Source organism: Triturus cristatus, chromosome 4_1, assembly GCF_964204655.1.
Source record: "Triturus cristatus chromosome 4_1, aTriCri1.1, whole genome shotgun sequence".
NCBI lineage: Eukaryota > Metazoa > Chordata > Amphibia > Caudata > Salamandridae > Triturus > Triturus cristatus.
Window position 1 is genome coordinate 86789205 of NC_140585.1, and position 21479 is coordinate 86810683.

The 21479-nt window shown below is 43.3% G+C and overlaps 1 protein-coding gene and 1 pseudogene across 1 annotated transcript in view; both read left to right on the forward strand.

The window, feature by feature from the left end:
• Positions 1-21479, forward strand: part of LOC146839615 (membrane-spanning 4-domains subfamily A member 4D-like) — a 293092-nt gene that overhangs the window by 180443 nt on the left and 91170 nt on the right. The gene's annotated exons all lie outside the window — the stretch shown is intronic.
• On the forward strand, positions 16741-18186 carry LOC146839616 (ribosome biogenesis protein BRX1 homolog pseudogene; annotated as a pseudogene).

Sequence of the window (21479 nt, forward strand, 5' to 3'; positions counted from 1 at the left end):
ACTGTGAATCTCAGGTAGAAACCCTTGCACACATGTTTTTTGCCTGCCCTGCTTACGCGGCCCCGAGGCGTATATGGTTGAGACCCGTTTGTAAACTACTGGGCACAAGACGGAGTGTAGAAGCTTTAAGACTCCTTCGCACCTGCACAGACCCAGTCATTGTTGTGGCCTTGGCCAAATTTCTGGGGTGGGCATGGGTAATCACATTTAAGCGCTTTAGCTAGTAGCATTAGACACTTTGGATGTTACCCTTAATGATTTCTGTGTATATTAATTGTTTTTTAAAAAATATGTATATATTTTAATAGTAACATTTTTAGACTGTTTTAATGTGTATTGTGTACCTGTGCTGTTTGTATCGCTTTTATGACTTTTGTCGAATAAAGCTGTTTGGATTGGATTGGATTAGAAACTATTGGACTTTGGAGGGGTTGCATTCATTATTCCCACTCCAAATTAGCACAACAGAAGGGAAAGTGTTGAACTTCACAGTGGTTAGGTGTACTACTCCCACTTCAAGCAACACAATATTGGAAAAAGTGTTGGGCTACGGAGGGGTGAGATTTACAATTCTCATTCCAGGCTGTGCAACTGTAAGGTAAGCGCTGGACTTTGTAGGCGTTACATTTATTATTCCTACTCAAGTCTAAGTCACACTAGGTAAACAAAACTATATTATTATATCAAACCTCATAATTTAGAAAACATATAAAAGTCTTAATATAAACATTATTCCTTGACATAAAATATATATATATATATTGCAAAAATAAAAAAATAATTAACCAATCCTTAAGATTCATAAACAATGTATTAAAAAGAATTCAATGAAAAAATAATGGCTGCCTAATTATTAGTTAATTGACTTGTCACCCGATAGACTTACAAACCTAGCAACCCACATCTAAAATTATAACTAAAATAAATACGTACAACTCAATTTACATAATTGATAATCAATAACCTATTTAATAAATAATTTCTTGTTAATTAATTATTACTTAATTAACGTCACACCCTATAACGCTACGAATCCAGCAGCCAACATCTAAAATATAACTAAAATATATAATTATTACAAACTTTACATAATTATTAATTTGAAAATTACATTGAATTCTACATTAATAATAATAATTATTTAATTCAGTTCCCACTCTATACCCCTACAGCCGTAGTGACACACAACTAAACATAACCAAAATTAATCAGTATTACAGAATGTACATAATTGATAGTCAATTCAATAATTAATACATTAATAATTAATTGCTAATTCATTGTTACCTAACTTTGTGCCCCATACCCATACAAAACCAAAAGCCCACAATGAAATAATTCATAATAAATTAACCATTAATTGTTAATTAACTAATAGCTAATCGCCTTCCTACCATATGCCCCAACAAATGTTGCATCACATACTTATAATAATAATAATATACATAATTGATATTAATCCCTTACTTATTTAAAAAATGATTAATTAATGCTTAATTAGCTTCCCAACCTATTCCCATACAAACCCAGCAAACCCCTACAACACTATAAATTACTATTAGCAAATAAATAAATAAAAATTGAAATCACGTACAATTAAAACTACATTTAAAAAAATGATAATTATGCAAACAATAGTAACACATGAACCAAAGTTCATTAAAATAATTTAAAATTACATTTTTTACAACGATAGGTTTGAAATTAATGTTAACAATGATATTCTTAACAACAATATTACTTACTTGAAATAATGATATATGCATGACACCGATATTTCAACATCACAATATTTCTGTCTCCCGATATTTGCAACTTGATATTTTGTACAAAAAATACCCCTGAGATACTTCTGTCTCTGCTTTGATAATTCCAATAAAAAATCTTTAAGAAAGCTAAAGCGTAGCCTCAAATATTGGGCACTGCATAAAAAATTGCATCACTCCCTTGGGCAAAGAACAGAAAATACCATAGGCCAGATTTCTGTAATGACTTGCGTTGTACTTGTGTGACAAGTCATCGCAAAGCAATGCAAGTCCTTAAATAGTATTTACAGAGCCACACTGAACATGCGTGGCTTTGTAAAGAAATATAAGGTGATATAGCAGCTAGCGCATTGCGTTGCATTTCATTGTGGTAGGCATTCCATTGGTTGAGCATAGGTCTTTCCAAGCATCCGTTCATCAAATTTGATGCAATCCTAGATTTACTTAAGTGGTAAACCTGAAATTGCACACAGATGGCAGGCCTACCGCCTACCACAGAGAGGTGTAACAAAGAGAAATATATTTTTTTCTCCTCATTGGCGTAGCTTGGCCTTCGTTGCAGTTCCAGGCCTTGCCGCTCTATGGCAGCCGTAAGAGCTGGGGGAGTGGGGTGCTGGCAAAGAACTCCAGCGTTTGCTGCCCCACAAAGCCGCAGGTAAGAGCGGGGGGGAGGCTGCCGCACCCAAAACTGATGCCTCACGGTGCACACTGCCCCCTAACCCCGCTTGCTACACCACTGTTTCTCCTTGTTATTTCTTATTTCTACATGTGCTGCATTCTGCAGCACACATAGAAAGTGGAAATTGCATCTAAGTATTGTTTTGGAGCAGGAAGGTATTCCTTCCAGCAGAAAAACAATCCTTACCATAGCTCAGGGGCTAGGATGGAGCAGAAGTGTCCCACGTCTTAGCAGACATCACGCATTTCTGCACACTCTATTTCATGCATTTCAGCATTAGTAAATGTGCCCCACATCAACAGATTAGGCACTTAATGCTGAAGCAGTGCTTGTGGAAAATGTGGCTGTTCAGGCTGTGGTTCGAAAGTGAGCCAGGAGTGTCTGGCCTAGGATTTATGCTCAAGGTGCATCCTGCAGTGCAGTGCAAATTCTTATGTTCAGAACACTGCACAGGTGTCAAAAATGTGAAATGTGTGGTTTAGTTCAAAGCAAATATATTCCATGCTGGACAATAAGACTCTTGACTCCTTTCTTGCACCGGGTTTCACTAGACATTTAGATTTGGTACAAATGGTGATTTCGATCATTTAGCAGCTTTGGCTTTGCCTCAAAACTTTGGTTTTAGTACTGGTTCCACCCAAGACACACCCCGTTTCATTGATTAACTGGAGGGTTGGCTCAAAGAGGTTTGCACTGCATGAAGGACAACTTTCAGCCAACAATGGCTTTTGCATTTCAAAGTTGATCTATCACTGGTGCAACACTATCAAAGGCTTTAGCCACCGTGCTTCTCACAATCTCTAATGCAAATATGTAGTAAATCTGGGTGTGGATGTATTGTGTCCCAGTTAATAAGATGCCTGTTGTTGTTTAGCAGCACATAATAGCTATTCTTCCATAAATACTCTTTCTAGTCTCCTAAAATCTCATGATCAGGGCGTGTGGAGCAAACCTCTATGTAAAGCGTCTCTAGGATCATGGACCTGTTTGATGATGAGTGACATTTTAGGTAATGAAAATTATGGTAGAATCACTGAAGACTGATCACATCTCTTGTGTAATGATAAGAATATACTAATAGGGAAATTTCAGTTTTTTAGACTTTTTCCAATCCGATGTTCTTATATTGGAATACATTTAATGCTTACCAATGTGACAACATAATTAGCTGATCCGCTACTCTGGAATATGACAAGCTGAAAGAACTTTGGCTCAGTCCAAACCTTCTGATGATTTTAAGAATACTAACAATATTAACTTTAGGCCAGAGTTATTGGACACAATTTACAACTGTCTTTGAGAAGTCTCACTTGTCTGGCTAATCAGCAATTCCTTAAAGTTTAATGGCAAAGAAACCGAAATCCTATGTTGCAGCCCAGTTATGCCAGGGGTCGGGCTTCCCCTCAATTTATTGCCATGGACGAACAGCAGGTAGTGTCATCTGGGGCACACAACTGGGGGTCTGTTTTGATAACAACCTATTCCCTGAGGTCCATGTCAACAAGATGGCAGCAACATGTTTTGCCTTGCTTTACAATCTGTAAAAAATATTACCTTCTTTACCATCATCTGCAAGAGCTCTAGTAGTGCAATGTATGATCTTGGGCGAACTTGACTAATGCAATGCACTGTTGTTGAGCTCTCCAAATTTTTACTCCAAATCTTCATCAGGTTCCAGCGATGGCTACTAAAGTTGTGTTAAATGTGCCTTGATATTTTTCATCTTCTCGAGCCATGGCTGAGCTCAACTGGATTTTGGTGAAGGAATGGATTGCCTCCAAATCACTCTGAAATGACTTTAAAGCAATTCACAATACAGGCCCCATGTTTTTCCAAAGGATGCTTAGGTGCTATAAATCTCTGAGACATATGCACTCTTCGAAACTCAATCTGTTCTGTATTCCTAAATATCACTGGGGTAGAGTAGGTGGCTTTATGTGAAGCCCCTAAGGTCTGACTCCATTTTCTGTAGGCCCTGACTCGATCTTAGTAATGGAGGTCACTATTTTTTCAAACTTAGACAATGTAGGTCACCATATTCCCAGATTTATGCATAATCATTGTCATGCCTACCATTAGAAGCAGATGTCACCTGACCTTATCTTTCTTAAAACTGTGGAAGTGTCAAGCCATTCAGTTTGGGGCGTGGCTTGGACGGGGGCGTGGCTTGGACGGGGCGTGGCTTGGTCAGCAGGGCTGATGGCTGCCTGATCCAACTGCTCCGCCACAACGGAGAAAACACAGCCAATTAACTCAGCGAGAAGGAGGTGAAACAAGCACAACAACGGACATCGTAACATTGGAAACCCGCAAGCAGACAGGGCAACCCTCTTGCCCGATCCCTGAAGCTAGGAAACGGAGGAATTTCAAGAGCAAAGCGGGCACAGGGTGAAAAAAGATTGATGCAAAATGGCGGTGCCAAGCTCGGCAATGAAGCGAAGCTGAGCGCCGTCAGAACCAGAGACGTGGCACAAGATGCAAGCCCCTCATGCCGGTCAGTACCGCGGCGATATTCAGCTCCAACAGCAGTTAAGCGGACAAGAGTGAAGCGACGGCGGAGATACACAGCAGCGTAGAATCCCTGTAGCCTAGCCGCAACCTAACCGCAACCCAGTGATCGCTGAATTAACCACACCCGGAGGGGGGGCAGAGCAAAACGTCAAGATCCTCCGCAGCATGGAGGAAAATTAAAAATAAACTAAAAATACCGGAGGAAGGAACATGAATCGAAACTAAAGCTAAGGTGTGCCAGTTGGGACAAATGGCGTCGATAAGCACATAACCCATGTAAGAAGATGGGAAATCGAAAGAGAAGGCAGCAAGTAGCAGAGCTCCCAAAATGGCGCCCGCAAGTCTTTGAATCCAGAGGCGTGGCCACAGAGAAAAGAGCGCTAACTAGTGAGAGTAAAGTGCTGTGAGTGAAGCGCTTTGGGGGCTGCGTAGCGATCGGAGGAGGCTGAGGCAAGAAAGTCTGAAAAAACTCCAGAGTAGATAGCGGCAGCGGCCTGAAGAGAAGCGCTGTAGCCCCCCCACCAGGAGCGCTCAGTATCGAGAGGAAAGCGCTGGGAGTGAGGCGCTATGGGGGGGTATGACATAACATTAGGTGAAGACAGAAGCAAGAGCGTCCCAAAAAACAGACACCAATGCAGATAGGAGTGCTAAGTAGCAAAGAGAAATGGCACCCGCAAGTCTTTGAATCCAGAGGTGTGACCACAGGAAAAGGAGAGCTAAGTAGCTGTGAGCGAAGCGCTGCGGGGGCCGTCGGGGCTGCATTAGCGAACGGAGGAGGCAGAGGCAAGAGCACCCAAAAAACAGACACCAACGTGGATATTTGCGGCCTGAAGAGGCACACTGCAGCTCCCCCCTTTAACGACCAGTGGGGGGTCCGGCATGCCTCTAGGCCAGGTAAAAAAGAAGCAGAAAGAACCTGCACAGAAGGTGGGGAACATACCAAAGTGTATACAATAATCGCCCATTTCCAGACGCCACGGAGCAGGCGGGGCCCTCCCACAAGGAGAGGTGATCAAACGGGGAAATAATGAAGAGAAGGGGCAAGCCAGCCAAAGCCTACCCCATGCAGGACTTGTGCGTGCAACATACTGTACGCTGAGGGCCGGATGCAGCTTTTGAATAGCCCAAAGTACCGTATAACCCCGGATAGCCCCCAGCGAGTATAGCAGGAGGTAGGGGGAGAGGCAGGAGCCTCCCCCCCCAGCAGTAGCAAAACCAACCAACTAGCAGTAGCACAACCAACTAACAGCGGAAAAACACATCACAGCCTAGAGACGTAGGGAAGACCCCACCAACACCTCATCGGCTCGGAGACACTCGAATCGTTTACGAAGCCAGACAGTCACACTCTGCAAAGCCCTAAGAACAGGGCACTACTAACAGTGCCACATAGAGCAGAAGTCACCACACGGCACCAAGCTTTCTGACGAATATCCTGACAGCAAACACATCGAAGAAGTGAGGACGAGCCTCCAGCGCCCCGAGTATAACTACATGTGGGAGTACGGGAGAAAAGCTCCAGAAGCACATTAGCCATAAGCTTGATAAAAGGAGGAAGATAAAGAGAACAGCAGTAAATCAAGAGAGAGGGAAGATCAGTGAAAGAAACCGTGACACGGAAATCCCTCAACCAAGCAAGCATGGCAGACAGAGAGTCAAGGCTGCACCAACAGCAGCTAAAGAAAAGCGAAGGGGAGCCATCATCATCCGACTCACCAATCAAACAAAAACCAGACATAAGCAGCACCCTGGAAATGATGCTTAAGAAGCTGGCGGAAGTGCATGACCTAGCGAAATCCACAAAGCTAACCACAGACACGATCCAACTAGAGATCGCAGCAGTCAGGGCTGACCTGAACTCACTGCAGCTGAACAAAGGATTAGCAATGCAGAGGACTATAACGAGAGCACGGGCAAGGAGGTAAAAACTCTAGCAAGGATCACAGACACGCTACAAAAGCAGACAGCAGAGATGAAAGACAGGAACCGCAGAGGGAACATCCGCATACTTGGGATCCCGGAAGGGGCAGAAGACACGGCAGGGTCCCGCTCAGCATTCCTCGAAGACCTGATTCCAAAGCTCACTAACCTAAAAGTCACTCGCCAGTTCGAACTGGATAAGGCATACAGAATTCCTGCTTTTAAATCGCCATCACACCAAACAGCTCGGCCTATCATGTGCAAACCCCTGAGATCGCAGCACACTGAAGACATTTTTAAATATGCCTGGAAAAACCATCAAATCATCTGGAAAGGCCACAAAATCATCCTCACGCAAGATTGCTCTAAACCCACGGTAGACACCAGGAAGGGCATTATCGCCCTGCGACACAGTCTTAGGAGTAAAAATATCCAATTCTCGTTTGTGGCCCCTACGAAATTTAAAATAAAAGGCAAGCAGCATTTTTTTACTGACCCCAAAGACCTGGCGAGCTTCCTAGATGGTCCAGCAACTCAGCACATGGATACCTCACAACCTGGCTCGGCTAAGAGAGGCCCCTCACCGGAACCGAATACCGGGGACCAATTAGCCCTAAGCGTGCATCCTCAATAAGAACCTGTAAGTACCTGTACTCATATCTTCCTCATAACTACCTCACAACAACCAGAAGCTACCTCAAACAAACTGAAAACTTGACCGACCTTGGATACACTTCTACCTACCTCATTCGAGTTAAGGTTGACAAATAGGATCAATCTTCATTATCGGTCACAACATGGGCACAATACAGCGGAACGACGAGGAATAGACAACGGCAAGCATCCCGAAAGATAACAAGCATCCTTTTCGATGGTTTGAACAACTAGACTGTACCCTCTCCAACAGCTTTGTTGCTTGTGTGTGCATGTGCACCGTAAAGGAAAATGCAGCTTTTCACATCAAATATCACTTACCCGTCAACATTTCTCCGGGAGGCGGAACGGCGATCCTGTCGTCGCAACTCCTACATACGAGTTCCAACAGGGGCGGACGGGAGGGAGATGGGGTGATAGGGTAGGGGGAGAGGCCCGCTCTAGGACCTCTCAGCTTTCTGACCTCTATACTTTCCTTTCCTTTCTTTATTTCACATCTTCATATTCACCAAAAAAGTTATTTGACAACTCCTACAGAATAACACACAGGGGGCAATACCCACACAGGGACAATGTGGAAGGGCCAGTTCCAGAGAGAGGTACATGGACAGGAAAAGAAACACTTGAGTGGTGGGCACATAGTATCGCAGTACCACGCTATGGAGTATGGCTATGCATTAAGCCTGGGCAAAGCACTACGCTAAGATCGCGTAGTTTGCGAAGTTTGCGCAACTTCGCACTACGCGAATTGCACGTAGCACAGTGCGAACATTTTTTGCTTGCTCACGGTCCTCAACGTCAAGTTGGCGACCGCGAGCAAGCAAAATGACATCCCGTCGAGACTTTTTCCTCGTTCGTGATCAGCAACATCAAGTTGGCGATCGCGAGCGTGGAAAATAAACCTCCCGGCGAGATTCTCAACGCGAGGAGGTCAGGTTTCTCATTGCGAGTGGTCGCGTATGCTCACGACCGCTCGCGATGAGAAACTACCAGTTCGCGTTGAGAAAACTGCAGCTTGAGTAAAAATCTACTCGAGCAGCAGAAAACTACAGCTCGCACTGTGCAAGATGCTGTTTTCAATGATTGCACAGTGCCGGTTGCTTGTCCGCACTGTGCAATCATTGAAAACGACATCTTGCACAGTGCGAACAGGGTACTACGCAGTTCGCGAAGTGCTACGCATAGCTCGCGTAGTGCGAAGTGCACTTTGCGTAGCTTTACGTAGTGCTTCTTCGCGAACTACGCCCAGGGTTACTATGCATAATACAATCACTATGTCAACCGACCTAACTATAGTATCCCTCAATGTTAAGCCCCTGAACCACCCAATCAAACGCCGGAAAATAGTAGACTACCTAGCAAAAACCAAAAGCGATATTGTACTACTACATGAAACCAAACTATCCATGGAAGATGCCAGTTTAGTCAGGGGCAACTGGATTGCACAAATGGCATGCTCACCAGCAGACAAAAGGAAACGATGAGTCCTGTCCCTAATCTCCAAAAGATCAAACATAACAATAGAGTTACACTCACATGACAAGGAGGGTAGACTTCTAATAACACACCTGAAGACGGGGGAGGAGCGATTCCATGTGGCAAACATATACGGCCCCAATACAGACAACCCGTCGTTCTAGGCAGAGGTGTCAGACACACTTGACACCTTCCCCCAAGACGAACTTACAATAATGGCGGGGGATTTTAACATCCCACTAGACCACATAATAGACAGACAATCGTCCTGTCATTACCAGCCCTCCAACTCGCAGGCCTCACTCCAGAACATCTGCGCCAAGTTCAACCTCAAAGATCCATGGTGACTACAGCACCCAGATACTAGGGGCTACACTTTTTACTCCAGCCCACACAACTCCTATACCAGAATAGACTACATACGTATTCAAAGCTTTATTCGAGGAATATACTCATAAAAGCACAAACATACATTTAAAATACATCACATTAAAAATGTTCCTATTTATACATACTGTTAAAACAGTTGTGCATACATAAACAATAAAAATCTTTGGTGTACATTTACACAGAGATTACTTGATACCCCAGTTACATTACATTAATAGAAATTGCCCTCCGTCTAATGGACCATGCCCACCCCAGATACTTTGCTGTACCCAGAACAATAGGCATATCAGTGGTGGTGCAAATAATTCGTAGCGCCTCAACACCCCTGGTTGTCCCTAGATTTCTACAAACAGGAGCTAACCAAACTCTTCTCGGGGTGGCATAAGCTTTACACAGGAATAGAAAGTGACCTATATTTTCCTCAGTTGCACCACAAACCGGGCAGCACGAGGTGGTTGAACTCCTCCACCTACCCGTCAGTGATCTCAGAGGAAGGGCACCGGATCTTAACTGGAAGAAAAACTTCCTATCCCCTTGGTTAGTAATACTGTCCCAGTATAGTTCCAATACAGAACACAGTTTGATTTCTAAGAAACGCCCCGCCATTGTGTCTGATCTCGTTCTACTCCAGAGTCTGCCATCTATCCAGTCCCAATATACGCTTTTGATTATGTTTTTAGTTGGAAAGGGTTCCCCAGATGGATTATCCCATAGATTGGAGAGGCCGAGGTCACCTAGAGCAGTCCTAAGATTTTTTAACCAGACTATTTTATGAAAGGTGTCAGCTTTAATTATGGCAAGGAACCCCTCTGCATAATGCCGTATCTCTGGGATAGTCCAGAGGCGTCTCCAATAGAGAATCGGGCGCAATCGCGCTCGGTCACTAACTGATCTTCTCCCTAAATCAAGACCAAGCGGGATTAATGGTGTACTCTGAGGGAGACCCGTGATTCCCCTAAGGAACCTATTCTCCGATATTTGCAAGGGGAGAAGCCTCTCGAAACCCCACAGCTCAGCCCCATATAGGGCAGACCCAATAGCCTTGGCATCATATACTGCCAGGACTGGTTTTATAGGCTTTGATTTAGACTTTTTGTGTTCCACCCGAAGTGCCCCCGAAATCTGTTGATGCCTCAGGACCGCCTTTTCTATATGTTGAGACCATTTTAGATTGTTTGCTATCTGCACCCCAAGGTAGGTAAATACAGTAACCACCTCAAGCTCACAGTTGTTCAGAAGTATTTTAGGCCGGGGTCTACGTTTTGGTGAGAAGGCCATCAGCTTGGTCTTGCCCACGTTAACTTCCAGGCCATGTTCCCCACAGAAAAGATCAAAGATGTTTAAAGCTCGCTGCAAGCCAGCCGGTGTTTTAGACAAAATCAGCGTATCGTCGGCGAACATCAGGATCGGAACCCTGAGGCCCGCCAACGAGGGTGCATCGACACTGGCATCCAGCATCCAAGCCACAGTTCCGTTAATAAATAGGGTAAAAAGCAGGGGGGCCATAGCACACCCCTGTCGTACACCGCGTTCAATCGGAAAGTCGGCAGATGATTCACCATTCATACCCCACTGAACTTTGGCGAAATTACACTCATGCAGCCTCATTATCAGAGTGAGTAACTCAGCCGGAAGGCCTATTTCGCTCAGAACTGCCCAGAGCTTTCTCCTCGGTACCAGGTCGAAGGCAGCCCGCAAGTCGAGAAAGGCAACATACAGGCTGCCCTCGCCGAGCACCACCGTCCCCCACTGCAGCAGAGCAAAGCGAAACACCTGGTCGACTGTGCTTGTAGCCCGCCGAAAACCAGCCTGATAAGGGGACAGGGCGTTGTTCTCATCTACCCAGTCCATTAGTCGATTTACCACCATTCTCCCTACCACTTTTTGGATAGTGGCAATCAAACTTATCGGCCTATAATTGGCCGGGAGGGACCGATCCCCTTTTTTATATATGGGTATAATATTTGCTCCCTTCCATAACTCTGGGACTGCCGTTCCCTTCGCAATAGCATTTCCCAAAAGGAATACATACCTAGCCCACCTCGCCTTATCGTTTATAAAAACATCAGAGGGTATCCCATCTAGACCCGGGGCCCTTCCCCCTTGGGCAGAGCATATTGCAACTTCAGTTTCTTTATGGGAAAATAAATTCCCAGTGGGGAATACAGCTGAAATTACTTCCACATCCTTAAACTCGGTAATCTCAGCATATTGGGGTTTGAAATAATCCACCCAGGCACCCTCAGGGACATTATTGTCGGGTTTATTTGGAGTTCCACCTCTACCCCACTTGACAATATTCCAAAATAACCTGGAATCCTTAGCCCCCGAGGCCTCCTTTAGTTCTACCCAATACTTTTCGTCCCATGTTTTTTTTGCTAGCGATACGCTAACCTTGTAGTGCTTCCTAGCCTCGCTAATCGCTGCCCTGTCCCTATTCCTGATTGCTCTTCCCAAGCTTAGCCTGGCTTCCCTGCACTGATGATTGAACCACCTAGCTGGTTTGGGTGGTTGTTTCCTATTTATCTTGCGGGACCTCAAGAAATGCGGTTTTAAAAGGGAAAAGAGTTTGTTGTGTATGTCCGTTATTTCCCTAGAACCTGGGATTACGGGGTTTGCAGCCTCCATAGCAGCGATTGCAGTATCCACCTCGGAACTTATAAAGTCCATAGATTCTACATTCGCCAATACACTCGGCCAGTTAAGTCTGTGCATGTCATTAGCCATGATAGGCATTGGGCCGTCACTTAATTGAGGGTTCCCTGATATGGCCATCCACCAGTTATGGGTCACACAGAGGGGATTGTGGTCACTTTCCAGTCTACCCTCGATTTTCATGTCACATACCAACTGCCACAAATTGAGGCTGCAAAGGACATAGTCTATCCGACTTTGGTTATGACCATTGTCGAATGTACATGCACCTTCCCTATCGTCCTTCGTCCTCCCATTTAGGGCTCTCAACCCATGTTCCAGGCAAATGGCATTCAGTTGTAATATATCTTTCGTCCACCGCTTAACAGGAGCCAGATTTAAAGTCGGAACACCCCATTGCGTATCCTCCTCTTGCCCTAGGGGATCATCCGAACTATCCAATGGTTCGAAAGTCCTATTTAGGTCACCAGCTACTACAACTTTGTTACCCAGGGACTGCAATTCCAAAAAAGTGGACAAAGCCTCTAGAATGGGTGAACTCCCAGTGGTACTGCCCCTGGCATAGATGTTGTATATATCTATCCCTGCCCACTTTTCTGAGGCTATTCTTAGCATTTGGATGTCCATACTTATCTTGGGATCACACACACACCTAATAGAACACTCAGAAATAGTGCCAAGACTAGTCTCAGACCATTCATGATTTAGCCTAAAGCTAAGCGGGAGCCACAATGAACCAGTCTCCAGGAGACGGCGTTTTACAAGTGAAATTCTATCAGACCCAGAGAACAAAACTGAGGATGCCATAACTGAATACCTAAGCCATAATGACACCCCTGAGACTGCCACTAGCACACTTTGGGAGGCCCTAAAAGCAACAGTAAGGGGTATAATAATCGGCTTCAAATCAAAAATGAACAAGATCAGAAACCAGAGACTAATCCAACTGGATCAAGAGATAAAAAGATTAGAACTAGACCATATAAAGATCACAAAGGACGACAGGACATTAGCGAAGCCAACACAGAGCAAATATGAATATAACAAAATCCTAAGCGAGAGAGCAGGGTTATGGTTCAATAGGACCAGAGCCCTTAACCTTTGCGAAGCAAACAGAGGGGGGAAACTTCTTGCTGCCTACCTAAAGCATAAACGCAACCAGTTTGCAGTCTCATCCATCACTGACTCAAACAAAAAAAAACACACAAGGCACAAGGATATCCTCAAGGTGTTCCAAGAGTTCTACTCAGAGCTCTATAAGAATAACCAGAACCTCAATCTAGAAGAATGCACAACTTACCTAGACAGATTGGGTCTACCGAGGCTAAACACGGAAGACTCAGACAAGCTAGGTCAGGAAATCAGCTGCGCGGAAATGGAGAGGGCAGTCAAAACACTGAAAAAAAACAAGGCACCAGGTCCAGATGGATACACAGCTGATTTCTATAAAACCTTCTTAAAACAACTGAACCCAACCATGAACAAGGTTTTTAACCAGGCCGCAGCAAAAGGGGCAGTGCCCCAATCCATGGCAGAGGCTAACAAAATAGTCATCCCGAAGGAGGGCAAAGACCACCAACTACCAAAAAACTACAGGCCCATATCCCTCATAAGTGTAGACTGTAAAATGTACGCCAAAATTCTGGCTGTCAGACTAAATACGGTCCTCCCCAAACTAATGAGTAACTCTCAGGTCGGTTTCCTACACAACCGTATGCCTAGCGATAACACCCACCTCCTCTGCCATATACTTGAACAAGTGGCCGCCAAGCCAGAGCCAGCAGCAGCAATAGCACTGGATGCCGAGAATGCCTTCGATAGAGTTTCCTCGGCTTTCCTTGAGCAATGTATGCAGGCTTTCAACCTGGGGGATGAATATATACGGATGGCTATGGCCCTATACCAGACCCCGACAGCCTGTATCACTGTAAAGGGCACACTCTCTGACCCCTTTAAACTACAACAAGGGACCAGGCAGGGATGACCACGGTCACCGGCACTTTTCCTGCTGGCTCTGGAACCCCTCATCCAGGACATAAAACTAAACACCGATATAAAAGGGGTAAACATCAAGGGAGTCAGAGTTAAACTAGCAGCATAAGCAGACGACATCCTGATAGTAACAGAACAGCTGAAGTCTCCAATAAAAACGCTGCTGACCACAATAACAGAATACTCAAAACTATCAGGCTATAAACTAAACTAGGACGAATCCGAATGTAAACCTCTAAACATTCACTGCACTAGAGATATCCTATGGGACTCAGGTCTCGCATGGCAAACGGGACACAACAAATACCTGGGGATATACTTTGATAGCGACTTAATTAACACTCTAAGGTATAATGAGAAGACACTACTTGAAAAAATAAAGGATCTCTAGACTCCTGCTCCCCAAAATTCATAACCTGGTAGGAAAGAATAGAGACCATTAAAATGATGACCACCCCAATGATAAACTACCTGTCAAGCATGCTCCCATTGCTCCTCACAGACGACCTCCACCGGAAAATTTATATCGTCCTCACCAAATTCCTATGGCGCGGGAAGAAGGCAAGGATTAGCATCAAGAAAATGAGACTAGAAAAAAACCTAGGAGGGGTAAACTTAGCGGACTTTAGGGTGTTCCAAATAGCCTACCTAGCAAAGCAAGGAACGTACTGGGTCACCCCAGAGACTGAGCATACCCCAGTATGGCTGCAGGTAGAGAAAGCCATCCTGAACAACCTGAGCACTCTGGCCCTACTGACGGCCAACTCTTATGCCCACTCATCCAATCCTATCTTCAAAAACACAAAGATCGCACTCCTTAGAGTAGATAAGAAAATGGAGACCACCATCAAAGGGTCCAAATCAGAATCACTGTGGGCGAACAGCAAGCTTAGATACAAAGGGAAAATCCTTAACTTCGACACATGGATAGCGAAAGGTATCTGCTACCCACCCCAACTCGAAAAGGGAGAATACCCCACCCCCTTCTCTTACCTCAAAGCAAGCTTCCACCTAGAAGACATGGATCTATATAGGCTCCTGAAAATAAGAACAGCCCTACCAAAGAGGAAACTAGATCCCGCCCAGCCCTCAATCTTCCAGTATATATCAAACATTAACAAAATAGGTCACCAAGTCTCACACCTCTACAAGCTTTTGCGCCCCAAGTCCACCAAGCTGAATGACAAAACAATAGCTTACTGGAATAAACATACTAACACACCACTCAATGAACAGGAATGGGCAACTCTATGGGCCTCGTCCTCACGCAACAAGATCACCCCAGCTCTAGCACAAACTAAATTTTGGTTGCTGCACAAGGCATTTTGGAACCCCGCCCGCCTGTACAAACTAAACTTTAGGGACGATCCTCTATGTTGGAACTGCGACAAAGAGAATCGGGACCTAGCTCACCTAGTCTTCCACTGCCCAACACTCAAGATATTCTGGGGGAAAGTCTTTGATTTCATAAATAATGTGTTTGACTGCAAAATAGCGAGGGATTTCGCCTCCCTCACCTCGGCTTTTCTACGCACAAATTTGAGATCTGATCAGGATAAGGACCTAATGGACCTGTTAATATCAGCAGCTGTTAAAATGGTATTGAACAACTGGAAAGGCACAAGCAAAACTAGCTACAAAGGCTGGAGCAACTGGATCACACACCTCAGAGGATCAGACAGCATGGCACTTCAGTACTCGCCATGGAAAGCGTCAACAAGGGGGTTGTGGGAAACCCTGGACACCTATCTAGACTCCTATGAACCTCCATAAACACTGGACCTGTGCTTTAAAATCCATGCCATGTGACCCAAAGGACCGAGCCCTAACACATCAAACGTCAACTCTCAGGATCCAAGAACACCCCAGTTTTTGTTGTCAATTGTACAGAGCAAGTATAGCTACCGCTAATGTACTGCCAAGCGTTTACAATGCCTACTGACATGTCCCTTTCCTATCTTGTTTCAACACTAAACTCTCTGCCTCTTCCTCCTTTCTTTTCTTTCTCTCTTAACCCCTTGCATGCCCGCCCCTTTCCCCGCCCAGTGCCGCGCTTTGCATTAGCGGGCGGAGTTCATGACGAGCTGGACTCGTCATGGGCACAGCGCCACCGCAGCCCATGACGAGTCCAGCTCGTCATGGGCACTGAAGGGGTTAAACTTACGAACTGTAGGGGCCAGTTAATCATGTACCATAGTAAGAAATATTTCTGTGCCAAGCTGGTCTTACCCTACAACAATTGTTGAATGTATCTGTCTTTAATTTTTAATAAAAAAAAAAGCCATTTGATCAATTACATAGATGCAACACTTTATGTGACATTTGTCTGAATCAAATGTCTACTTTTCATCAGGTAAAGGTTGAATCGTAAAACATACAGACATTTGGCCAAAATAGTTTAGTCTGAATTGACAATCTTTTACCTTATATGTTCATATGGAAACATCTTTGATGCACATATAGCTGCAAAACATCTATGTCAAGCATTCCTAGAGTTTTGTCAGAAATTCTAGTTTCTAATAAGGTTTATTAAATAAGGGCTACTACTTGACCACTTGTCCCGAAAGGTCCTTTGTCCATATTATCGCCTGAGATTCTGCCAGAGACAGTCTCATCTACTACCAGACACTTTGCACTTCGCAGATGCTACATCCTGCCTGAAGCTGATAAAGCTGAGTCCTATGTGAAGACTGCAGCATGTATTTGCCCTTCGCAGGTAACACTGTCTTCGAGCCTGCACTGATAAAGCCAGCCTTTGCTGTCAACAAGGTATGCAATGCATCTCTTCTCCCTAAGAAACTCTACACTGAAGTCACTATGTCTTCCTGTTGTGAGGCTCCTACTTTCTCAGTAAGACTGTATGTTTAGGCAACATAAGTTCTAAAACTATCTGGAACTTAGTTCACTCATACCATCAGAATATGTTGACTTACTTCCTGGCTAGCTCACAGTGCACCTCTTGGGCCCCTAAACTGATAAGGCACCGGATGATGTCAGCAACTTCAGGAAATTACAACCATAATTCCCCCACGAAAATTGTGGAAACAGATCTTACCCTCTTGTTAGTAACTCAGGCATACCCAAAGGGATATCGAAAAAGTACACAAATTGGCATTTCATTTTAAGCGAAAACGTGGCTCCACCGCTGAAGTTAAGAAAAACAAGAAAAAACCTCAGGTCAATGATGAGCAGCAGACAGCAGCCATTCCAGGGCATGGTGAAGAGCATTGGGTTCCTACCCCGGTTTCCATGGGGGAATGGAAGAACAAGGAGCATGTGCTCGTATTTTCTTCCCGAGGAATCGATTATTGGACAAGACATTTAATGCAGGACTTAAGAACATTAATGCCACATTCTAAAGAAGACACTAAAATGGACCGCAAGGACAAGCTGTTCGTGATCAATGAGGTCTGTGAAATGAAAAACTGTAACAAATGCATTTATTTTGAAGCCAAGAAAAAACAGGACCTCTATGCATGGTTTTCAAATTCTCCACAAGGGCAATCAGCTAAATTTTTAGTTCAGAATATTCACACCCTGGCAGAGCTGAAGATGACTGGAAACTGCCTGAAAGGATCATGGCCACTCTTGTCTTTCGACCCGATCTTTGATAAGAAGCCTCATTATGCTCTTTTGAAAGAGCTTTTTATTCAGATATTTTCCACGCCCCGCTATCTCCCAAAACGTCAGCCGTTCGTAGATCATGTTTTCAGCTTCACTGTAGCAGATAACCGGATCTGGTTCAGAAATTTTCAGATTATTGAAGAAGATGCGGCTCTTGTTGAAATTGGTCCTTGCTTCGTTTTGAATCTGACAAAGATATTCCAAGGCAACTTCGGGGGGCCAACTTTGTATGAAAACCCACATTATTAGTCACCAAACATGCATCGCCGGTTGATACGCTTGGCCACAGCAGCTAAATTCAAAGAGAAACAGCAAATGAAGGACTTACAAAAATTGAGACAGAGTGAAGGAAAAGCAATTATTCCAGCAGATCCCACAGAGGACATCTTCAAAATCTTTGCTGAGGAGAAGCCAGTGCAGATAGAGACCAGTCCACCAGGGAAGTTGCTCAAACCAAAGAAAAAAGGCAAAGAATTCAAGCGACAGAGGATGGTGATGAAGAAGAAGAACAATGCTTGATCCCAAAAGACTATTGGAATAACACTTGGGAAAATAGATGGATTCTTACAGTTGGGTCTTTAAATCAGAGTGTCAGCTGAAGTTGTTTTTGTATGAGTATGGATGTTTTTATACACTGAGATGGTATAGAATGCAAAGTTGGCATCAAGCCTAATTGGGGCTTGGTTCCTTCATGGGCATGTATCGACCGTTTTTTAACACTTTAATTGCAATCTATAACAAACTTCGAAGAAGCCAATCTGTGAATTTTCTTTGCATAAGCACATTGTGCATACAATATTCCTTAGGGCATCTTGAAGCTTTGCACTTCATCAGTCAGTTGATATTGTTTTCTCCCATTCACTCACACTTCGCCCCAAGGCATCCAACCACGCTATGTGTACTTGTGTGCAGCTGACTCCTAGTCCCGCCCACTTCCAGAAGCTACTTTCAATATTCATTTCACAATTGAGTGTTGTGCCTGTCCATCTGTTTGAATATGGTCAGCATTAAATCCTAAAAATAGTTTTCAAGTTTGTAACTAAGAAAAGCAGAGTACTACTACTGTTTTCCATATTGGAGCAACACCTATATTTATAAGGAAGAAATAATAAATAAGGTTTTGCAAAACTCATGCTAAAAAAAAAAAAAAAAAGAAGTAATTGGACTCTTGTATACAATAAGTGAGCTGCAATGAGTAATAAAAGGAAACAAAATAGTGTAAGGAGCATTACAAGTGAAGAATATAAACAATTCAACCATTGTGCTATTAAATTGATTATATGAATACATATAATTGTACTCCTTATCTAGTGCTTCCTATCCTAATAAGCATAGGGTGTGCAAGTCTGCCAGAATGCCTTAGAATACTCTAACTCTCCACTTACCTGAGGGCGTGTGTCAGCTGGGATAGAATTCACGCATGGGTCGACCTTCGAAAATCCATCGAGATGCTCCTGTGTCTAAAAAAAGATTGGTCCAGGATATATATTAAATTGGACCCATTAGTCAGTGCCTGAGCTCTGGTCCGGAAGTGATTGTTTATTCTACCTACCCAGGGCTGTTGCTGAATGAACAATAATAAACAAGGACATTTTGAGCAGTGTACTAAGCCCTTGTACAGAATGCAGCAAATGAAAGTAAATGTTAGAGTGTTCAGTTTTAGAATACATTTTTATATGAGTTAAATGTTTAGGCATGTAATCACGTCTTCTTGCTGTTTTTATAATATTCTGTATATTTGCATTAAAGATTTACTAAAACAGATTGTTCCTGTAGTAATAAATACTTTTACTTAAAAGTGTTCATTCTTCAAAGTACAGTGCGTCTGTGAAATATTGTGAATAACTAAATAAGGTTTGTTACAGTTTCCATGAAGCCTTTGATCCCCTTATGGATTGTTAGCAATCATAAATCAATGCCTCAATTTCAATAACAGATGGAATGGTATTTGCGGAGGCTTTAATAACCTGTCTTTCAATTTCATGATTGGTGTATTGAACCAAATTCCCTTGTGTCAGCCATCGATGGGACAGTACTCCTTGAGGAGCTATGCGAACATTGTAGCTTATGCAACAGGCCAGGCATTTTCAGCTAGGGCCGCTCAACCTTGTAACAGTCTTCCGCCTTCTCTGAGAGCTTTTCAAGATTTGCTTCAGTTCAGGAAGGCACCTTAGACACCTTCAGGCTTTCTCTATGAGGTTAGAGACAGGATACCTTTGAGGTCCTAATGCACTCTACAAATCTCAATTCAATTACATTCAATAAGGACAGTGTTTTTGGCTCAAAGACACAGGCAGGTTGAGCTAACAGTTAAATTAAACATATTTAGGGGCAGCTACATGCCATTAAACAAACTTCAACACAATTTTTGTAATTTTGAGTCACAGATTGTATTCTGACTACTTTCATTGCTAGCTAAAATATTTCTTGGTCTCATCCCTGTGGACTTCTAAAACTTGGCTAAAAATATGTCATGATACAAAATATAATTAAAGTATACTTAATTCTCATTAATCTAATTGATTAGATCGGTTCTCTGAGAGATTTATTGAGAGTATTCCAGAATTCTGGTGCAACCTCTAAAGTATATATAGTTATATACAAAGATTTTGCAAAGAATTTGTAAACCACACTTTATGACATTAGCATTTAAACTCTAATTCATAAGCCAGATAAGGATTCTAATTACAGCACAATTAAGAACCTCTTTCACTTCTTAACATGCATTTCTAAACTCAATAAAAGCTGGTGTCATAGACGGAGTTTTTTTTACCAGGTTTTTTCCCAGGTTGTGTTGGTCATTCTAAAGGAATCCTTTGTGATGTAATCAACAAGCTGATGTAAATTGTCCTGGTGGCAGTCAGACTTCTTCAGGAAAAGGGTTTTAACTATGTGGACTGCTTATATTTATTTAAACCTCTGTGGCATATTTATTTAAATTTCACGTAACACACGCGCAACATGTGAAGTTGCTGCAGAACAGCGTCATATTTTGAAGGATTTGGAGCAGTTTTGCTTTCCTCTAGTGCTGGTGCACTTGTGACTGCCTAACCTCAATGCTGCCACCCTTGCCCCTTTAGGGCAAGAATGCCTACATTGTGTCCAGGTTAGTTTTTTAGCAGGAAGGCATACCTTTTTGTGCAACCCTTTGAAGCTTTTTCCTCTTTATATCTGTTCTGCAAAATGCATATTTTAAATAAGATTCTTGGTGCCTGCAGCTACAATTGAAAATGTTATTATGGCAGTTGTTCAAATAAATTATACGCTTCTCGTGCATGCACACCATGTGCTCCTTTTGCATTCTAACCCCTCCATCACTTTACATCCTGTGCTACAACCTATATAGAGGTAAGAGAAACTCCCTTGTTATAACATGAAGATACAGATGTCTGTTGTACCGTCAGCCGTCCACTCTTGTCTTAATTACGGTGTAATATATTGGGGCCCAAGATGTAACTGTAACAAAAATGCATATTTGGATGTAGAGAAAGGAAGAGAAACACCTGGAGTTACAATAATACCTGCCAAGGATATACTATCTGGAATTTAAGATGAATTTCACAGTTACTTTGTTATCAAAACATGCAGGTATGTTAGCTAGAGTTCCTGTCAGAGTAACAAGAAACATCATTCATAATCTGTTTGATGGTTTTCCCCAGGGAGTGGGCAACAAAACCTGATTTTCCTGTCATATCCTTAAATTAAAATTTCTTCAGGGGTTTGGGTTTGCTCACTTTATTTTTGAAGGTATAAAACCTCTGTCTACTACCATCATGGATGAATACAGATATGTGTGCCAATCTGGTGTGGGA